We start from the raw sequence: 7,966 nt of genomic DNA, 5'->3' as shown, positions 1-7,966 counted from the left end.
CGTGTCATGCACGAAGATTCCACAAGCCACAACTGAGACCCAAGCGAGCCAAATAGATCAATCAACAAATATTTGTTTAAAAATCAAAATAGCCTTGAAATATTCCATTCCTTTCCTTCAAGATGTTTCTGGAAATGTTCCAGCCCAGCCTGGCTTCTACAGGGTTCAAAGGTCACCTTATCCTCTCAGCTTCAAGCTCCTGCCCCAAGAAATGGGGCACATGTTCTTACCTTGATGAACAGCACAAGCTGTCACCCAAGTTGTCTCTTCCAACATCTGTAAGAGGTGGACACTCTGGGGTCTGGGCACTGCCTTGCCCCCACCCACTGAGCTCTGGTTGGGGCTCCTGGGCAAAACGGGCAAACCAGCATGTTCTCCTGACCCTGGGCCCCGCCTCACCATGGGGCGGGGGGATCTGTCCTCCAGGATTCTCAGCTAAGCCAACTCTGCCCCTCTGGGGGTGAGCACTGGTTCCTTGGGAGTTAAGGCTGGGAAAGCTTGGTGGCCTCCCAGACATGCTGATACAGCCCCAGAGGCAGTCATGGGAGTGAGATTACGGGACCATTTCAGTCCCTCTGCCCCAGGGACTCATATAAAAACCCAAGACCCCTGCCTCACATGCCAAGGAGCCCTCCCTGACCAAGCTATCATCGTAAGATGGTCAGCCTCCCAGGTATTGTGTTTTTTCTATTGTTGTTTCAGAAGTACTGGTCCCAGAAACAAATGTCAGATTTTCTCATCTATAAAATGGATGTTAAAAGTCTGAAGGTGAAAAGATGAGAGAGAGAGTTTGGGCCTGCTTCCCACACACAGTTCACACACACTGGCTACGACAGAAATCGCTCGAGATGTGCAAGTGCGAGACAAGAAGCAGGGGGATTTCACTGCAGAGCTCACTTCCTTTGAGGCTCTCAGCTGCCATAATAGATAAATAAGGTGGTGTGTGTGTGCTAAGTGGCTTCAGTCGTATCTAATTTTTTGCGACCCTATGGACTGTAGGCTCCTCTGTCCATGGGATTCTCCAGGCAAGAATGCTTAAGTGGGTTGCCATGCCCTCCTCCAGGGGATCTTCCTGACTCAGGGATGGAACCCATGTCTCTTATGTCTCTTGCATTGGCAGGTGGATTTTACCACTGAGCCACCTGGGAAGCCCAGATAAGGTGGAGATTCCAGTAATTTCATAGGTGAAACTGGCACCAAGAGACTGACTGACTTACAGACACTGAAAATAATGAGAAGCAGATGTAAAAACAGTGTAGGTGCACCAACCCTCTCGCTGCATCATGAGTCAGACTCCCTCAGATTCCTGGCTGCCTTGCCCCGAGTCTGCAAGCCAAGAACCAAGGGTCCCCATTCCTCCTCTGACCCTGTCCAATGCCCAGGAATGCCCCCTCTCCTTCCTTCCTCCCTCCTCCATGGACCGCCCCAAGGCCCCCAGGACTAGACTCTGTGTCCCTGCAGGAAAGAGGATCAGGGGCGGTGACTGAACCAGTACCGTATGTTCCTTCCCAAAGAAACTCTTTCTCAAGCAGATGAATTTAAATCTCCACTCCTTCTGCCAGTATCCCCACGCCTAGCAGTTCCAGAGCTGCAGGTCCTGAGCTAGCGCAGGAGGGAAGAAGGAAGTGAGGCAGGAATAGAAATACAGAAACTGACATATGCGAGAAGTGAGTCTATGAGTGGGCTTGGGCCTCACTTAGATTCTGTGTTATTCTGATTATTATCCTTTCACGTTTTCTGGACCAGCCTAGAGAAAGAGACGGAATTTCTGCAAACTGGCTTCTAAAGCTCACCAGCCACAATGAAAACAGGACTCCCAAAGGGTCGTCATCAAGCAGCTCAGGCTCTGAAACGACTTTGCTAAGCTTTTCTCCCTCTCTAGGCAGCCATGAATGTCCTCAATAACGCAAACAAGTCCGCCTCCACCACTCCACTTGGAAATATTTGATCTATCAGCTTATCAGTGGGAACAGCTTCCCTTTGATGTGTGCCTTGAATGTTTTCCACAAAAACGTGACCAGATTTTTTCAGAACCTTCCACATGCCTCTGTTAGTCTAAAAATGTCCCAGATGTGGAATGCTATGTAATAAGGGTTGAATGGTGAGAAATTTGGGGCAGGTCAGCTTGACATCCGGGGTTGAGAAGGGACAGGAGGTGTGTCCAGCTCTGGGCATCATTCATCTTGTGGCAAGGAATAAACCCACAAATGGGCAGATCAAGGGGGAGGAGACTGCCTTTTCTCCTCTTCTACACGGACGCACAGCTGAACTATGTATCCCAGACTCCCCTGCTACCATGTGACTGAGCTCTGACCCATGGTGTATGGGCAGAGACGATGCACTTCCCTTCCAGGCCGGGACCTGACCCTGGCTCTGTCCCACCTCTGACTGAATGGAGAAGATTCAGAGGTCAGAGGACAGAGCTATAGGACACAGAAGGGTCCTGGGTCACTCCATGACCACTCAGGATCAAGCCACACCTGCCAACCAGCCACTGGTGACCTACACTGGATAATAACAGAACTTTTTTTTTCCATTATTTTTTATTGAAGTATAATTGATTTATAATGTGTTAGTTTCTGGTGTACAGCTAAGTGATTCAGTTATTTATATATATAGACATGTAGGGGCTTCACAGGTGATGCTAGTGGTAAAGAACCTGTCTGCCAATGCAGGAGACATAATATGTGCAGGTTTGATCCCTGGGTCAGGAAGATTCCCTGAAGGAGGGCACAGCAACCCACTCCAGTATTCTTCTCTGGAGAATCCCATGGACAGAGGAGCCTGATGGGCTACAGCCCACAGGCTGCAGAGTCAGACACAACTGAAGCAACTTTGCATGCATGCATGCACATATATATGTATTAATATATATACACACTTATATATATTCTTTTTCATATTCTTTTCCATTATGGTTTATTACAGGATATTAACTATATTTCCTGGTGCTATTCAGTATGACCTTGTTGTTTATCTGTTTTGTATACAGCGGTGTGTACTGCTAATCCCAAGCTTACCCCTGCTCTAGCTCCTTTCTGCTTTGGTAACTGTAAATTTGCTTTCTATGTCTAGAGTCTGTTCTGTTTCTTAGATAAGCTCATTTGTGTCATGTTTTAGATTCCATGTATAAGTAATATCATACAGCAATTTGCCTTTCTCTGTTTTACTTACTGCACTTAGCGTAATAATCACTAGGTCCATCCATGTTGCTGCAAATGGCATTATTTCACTTTTTATGGCTGAGTAATATTCCATTGTATATAGAGAGACATGAGCTCTTAATGCAGTAAATATTTTTGTACTAAGCTTCTGAGAATTCATAGTGTAACTCTCCCAGCAGCTAGCGTGTTTGACATTTGCTGATGTGATGCTCTGAGGCAATATTTGCTGGGTTGGTCAGAACTGTTTATTTGGCTGTGCCAAGTCTCAGTTGCGGCACATGGGATCATTGATTCTCATTGCAGCATGCGGGATCTTAAGCTGTGATGTGTGAACTATTAGTTGCCGCATGTGAAATCTAGTTTACCTACCAAGGATTGACCCTGGGCTCCCTGCATTGGGAGCACAGAGTCCTAGCCACTAGACCACCAGGGAAATTCCTGATCAGGACTTTATCTGTGACGAATAACAGAAAACCCAAGTTGGAGGGGCTTGAGCAGCATAAATGGAATTTATGAGCTCTTGTAACTGAGAAGTGAGAGGCAAGTGGGGTTCAGGCATCGCTTGATCAAGGATCAAAAAATAGCACCAAGAACACACATCTCTCCCAGCACAGCCCCTCCACACTGGCTCCAGGTTGGCCAAGCTCACCTCTGTGGGGCTGGAAATGCCTGGCCAAGCCCAGCAGGTGCTGTCATCCCAGAGTCCTCTTCTCTAGAAGGGTCACATATGCAAGGGGACACAACCTCTAATTGTCCAGGCTGAGGCACACTGATCCTTTAGCTCAGAGTCATGGATGGAGATGGGCACAATCACTGGAGAATCCTGGGACAACTCTGATTGGTTTCAGGAAAGACTATGGTGCCTGAGCCAGCAGATGCAGACACTGGGGAGGGTAGAGGGGCAGAGCAGATGTTGGATGCAATAAAGCTCACCCACCTGCTTCCCATGGGGACTCCCTCCATCCCACCAAATGGCCCCAGAGCAGCCTCCACTTCCACACACAACTCATGCAGATTGACCCAGCCCAGCATAAGCGCTCTCCTGAGGTTTTTATTCCACGGCGAGGGCATTGGGGGAGTATGGGGCGGGGTGGGGGGCAGAGACCAGAGTGAGCCTCTAGACCCTGAGGGCTCTGAGACTGGGGTTGTTAGCCTGTCCTCCCTGGGAGGGAGCCGCTTGTAGTGAAGGATCAGAGCTGAAAGCTGCACTGGGAGGGCCAGAGCCCTGCCATCTGTCCCTGCCTGGGTCCCCGAGGCAGCCTTCAACACATCCCTTCTTTGCCAAAGGGAGTTCAAGTCTATTTTTCACCACTCAAAGCCAAAGGAACCTGAAAACACAGACTTTTACAGACATACTTCTTCCTTTTCTATTGTGTGTGATGAAACTTTCAATTTACCCGAAGTCCTTTCAGTTAGTCTGTGACCTGAAGTGAGACCTACACATGCCCGGGGATGGACCCCTGCATGCCATTTGGGGCCAAGCCATCTCAAGAATTCCTTAAGTCTGGCCTCGCGATGCTGCCAAGGGTCCTCAGATCCCTTTCACCACCCCCCATCAACACCCTAAACCTGCTCCCAGTAAACATAACAATGGGATCGAACCTTGACGCGAACTATTGACATTTCATGGGTGTTAAATGTTCTCAATCTTACATAAAAGTAGCTTTAGAAAAAGTGTCTGGTTCCACTGGTCTCTAACATACAATGCCCATGTGCTCTCCCCACATATTTAAAAGCAGACAGAGCCCCTGCACCCTACTGTCGACTGAAAAAATTCACAGCCTAAAAGTTGAGACTATGTTTTATTCAGCAGACAAAACTGAGAACGCAAGCCCAGGACACAGCCTCTCAGAAAATTCTGAAGAGGCAAGGGAGGGACCAGGATATGTAAGAGTTTTTGCAACAAAGATCTGGTAGTGGGAACATCAAAAGAGTACTGTTGATTAAGGAAAACCAGATCTCAAGTTAAGGGATTTAGCACTTTTCCATGTATGGGAAGATGCAAAGTTTGGGCTCGCTGAAATCATTCCTCTGATATGCACTTCAGCTATCTGAGGCCAGTATCCTGTGTTTTCTCATCCTGAGTACCCTGAGGGTGCACCGTCAGGGTGGCAACAGCTGTTGGCTGCTAGACGCGAGTCATCCTGCCTCCATCCTGAGTTCCCTCAGGGTTTGCTGTTGGGGAGCCTGTAATGTGATGGCCTGATGGCTGCAACATCATTTGTTTATTGATATGCAGGAAATATCTTTCATTTACCCTACCCTGTGGGTGCCCTGGAGCTGCCAGATCTCCGAGGACTCTGGAACCGTCTCAACTTTGATCACAGGAAAACTCGGTGAGCTGGAAGAAGTTAGTGGATCCACAGTCCCACTCATCAGCAGCCCCTGAACGGGTGGAATTTTGGAAACTTGGTGATCCTGCATGAACCTGCAGGTGAGAATCCAGCCAGGACCATTCCGTGGCGCACAGGCTCTCACTCAACCTCACTCCCTTCATAGGAAGAACTGCCAGGCCCCAGGCACCCATATTTTCATGTCCCCAAGGAGGCAGGAATGCTGAAGGTTGGATCTGAGTCTCATGGTCCTTCTCTGCTTCTGTTGGGCTCTTGGGACATTCGGAGAAGAGGAAGGAGAATAGAGGTGGGAGCTCCCCAGGCACCGCAGAGAGTGACTCAGGAGCCTTCTGTTCAGTGGGGAATGTTCCAACTTCCGAGGGAGCCAGTCCCACCAATTCAGCCCTGCCATCTGGAACGTTCCATCTCTGATCCATTGGTGTTTACTTTCTAAAACTTTGCATTCCTGGGGTCTGAGATTGGGAGCAACTGTGTGTGGAAAATACACGCTTCCTTTCATATGTTCCCGTGACACATAACAGCTTGCTTTCAGTCCTTTAAAAATGCAAACCAAAAAAAGAAGAAAAGAAACAAAGAAACGCTTTCACCAAACACTCTCCCCAAAGAGAAGAAACACTGCAGATTCTAGAACAGAAAGGGCTCTGAGAGGGGAAGACAGGTGTGACTCTGAGGTACCAAGTTGGTACAGAGGAAGGTAACAGGTGAGGGTCAGGTAAAGGGCCTTTTGAACGGGATGAGCAGGGTCCAGACTGGCAGGACCCACCCTGGGAATTCCACAAAGCAGCCTGGGACATCAGACTGGGGTGAGGGAGGTGGGGAAGCTGCAGAGTCACAGAGGAGGGTGCAGGGCCTCAGCTCTGGGCTGACCCTTTGGCACCACATGCTGTTCAGGCTGTTGCTGGTAAGTGGAAGAAACCCCACTTGAACTCACTTAGTTGGATGCAGTATGTATTACCTCATGAACTCTAACTTGGAGATGAATGGAGCGAACCTTGGGTGATGGAAACCAGAGTTGTGGGTCCTGCCAACCCTTTCTCCATCTCATACCCTGGGTTCTCTGACTTCCTCTGCCAACTTTCTCCTCTCCCTGCTTCCTTCATGTCAAACTCCCAAACCCACACTCCACAGACTGGGTCTCTATGGCAAAGTCTGAGAGCAGTTCATTTTCCAAATCTCTCCTCTGGGTCCCCTACCTAGTGACAGAACCCAGATAAAAACTACATTTCCCAGCCTCCCTTGCAGCAAAGTGTGGTCACGTGACACATTCTGGCCAATCATCTGTGACAGAGTGATGCCAGTTCTCCCAGGCAGATGTCCAACAGGAAGTCCTCTCTTCCCAGGTGGAAGGTGCACTTGGTGGAAAGCCATCCTTAGAACAACACAGGTGGAGACAGAGAAGACACATCTGACAAAGGAAGAAGAATGTGCTGGGAGACAGGTTTGGCCTTCACAGGTCTTGGACACATCATGGTTGACCTGAGAATGGCCCGTGGATCACAGGTAAACCAGAGAACAGTCATCTTAGCATCAGTTGTCCCCCAAGTTGTGACAGCCCAGAGTTCAGGGACCCTGAAGGCTTGGCATGGAACACAGGTCCCACCCAGTGATCCCCTCTGCCTGAGCCCTGTCCAGCTGCTGGTGTCCTCTTCTCTCCAGACCAAACCTTCACTCCCTGGGCTGACCTCTCTGGGGCCCTGCTTCCCACTGGGTGATGATTTGGGTCCCTGGGAACCTGTCAAGTTCTGTCTCCCTCCTCTCAGGTCACCCAGTGACCTGCTTCATGAGAAAGCACCTGTGTTTGTTTAGTGGGTGCCGAGGGAGTGATGGGCCGCTGGGTAATTCAGGCAGGTGGTCCCCCCAGGTGTGGCCACTGGATGAAGAGCCTTCCCCAACTCATGCCTCGATTTCCCCCCTCATCTGCACAATCATTCCAGTCTTGCTGTTTCTGCCATCACACCTTCTGGAGAGCCATCCCTGTGGATGGAGAAGCAGCAGCGCTCCTATGAGCCCAGTGATCTCAAGAGTGTACCTTGAGGTTCAGCTGAGTATATCTCACACTCTCCAGGCTCCCCTACCCCTCTTTCCTCATGGAACTTCTCATCCACATGTTTGCTTCTGGCTCCAACAGTCCCAGTAGCCCCCACTGTTTTGAGGATAATATTCATGTCCTTGCTATTGTCCCCAAGAGGCCAGGGATCCAGGCCTGCTGCCCCTCACCTCTTCTTGTTGCCACCCAAAATCTTGGCCTTCTCTGCCCACTGAAGCTGAATGAAAAATACGGAGACAGAGTTTGGGGGAAATAGAAAGGTGGATTTTATTCTTAGCTGGTGGAGAGGGGAACATGGTAGGATCATGCCTCAAGAACTGTGCCCCTACTCCATGAGAAGTCTAGGGGTTTATATAAGGCAAGGGCTCACAGTCAGGAGTCAGTGATGAGGAACAAAGGTG

The sequence above is a fragment of the Ovis canadensis genome, chromosome 17 (genome assembly GCF_042477335.2).
Source record: "Ovis canadensis isolate MfBH-ARS-UI-01 breed Bighorn chromosome 17, ARS-UI_OviCan_v2, whole genome shotgun sequence".
Lineage (NCBI taxonomy): Eukaryota > Metazoa > Chordata > Mammalia > Artiodactyla > Bovidae > Ovis > Ovis canadensis.
Note: the sequence above shows the minus strand (reverse complement) of the source record.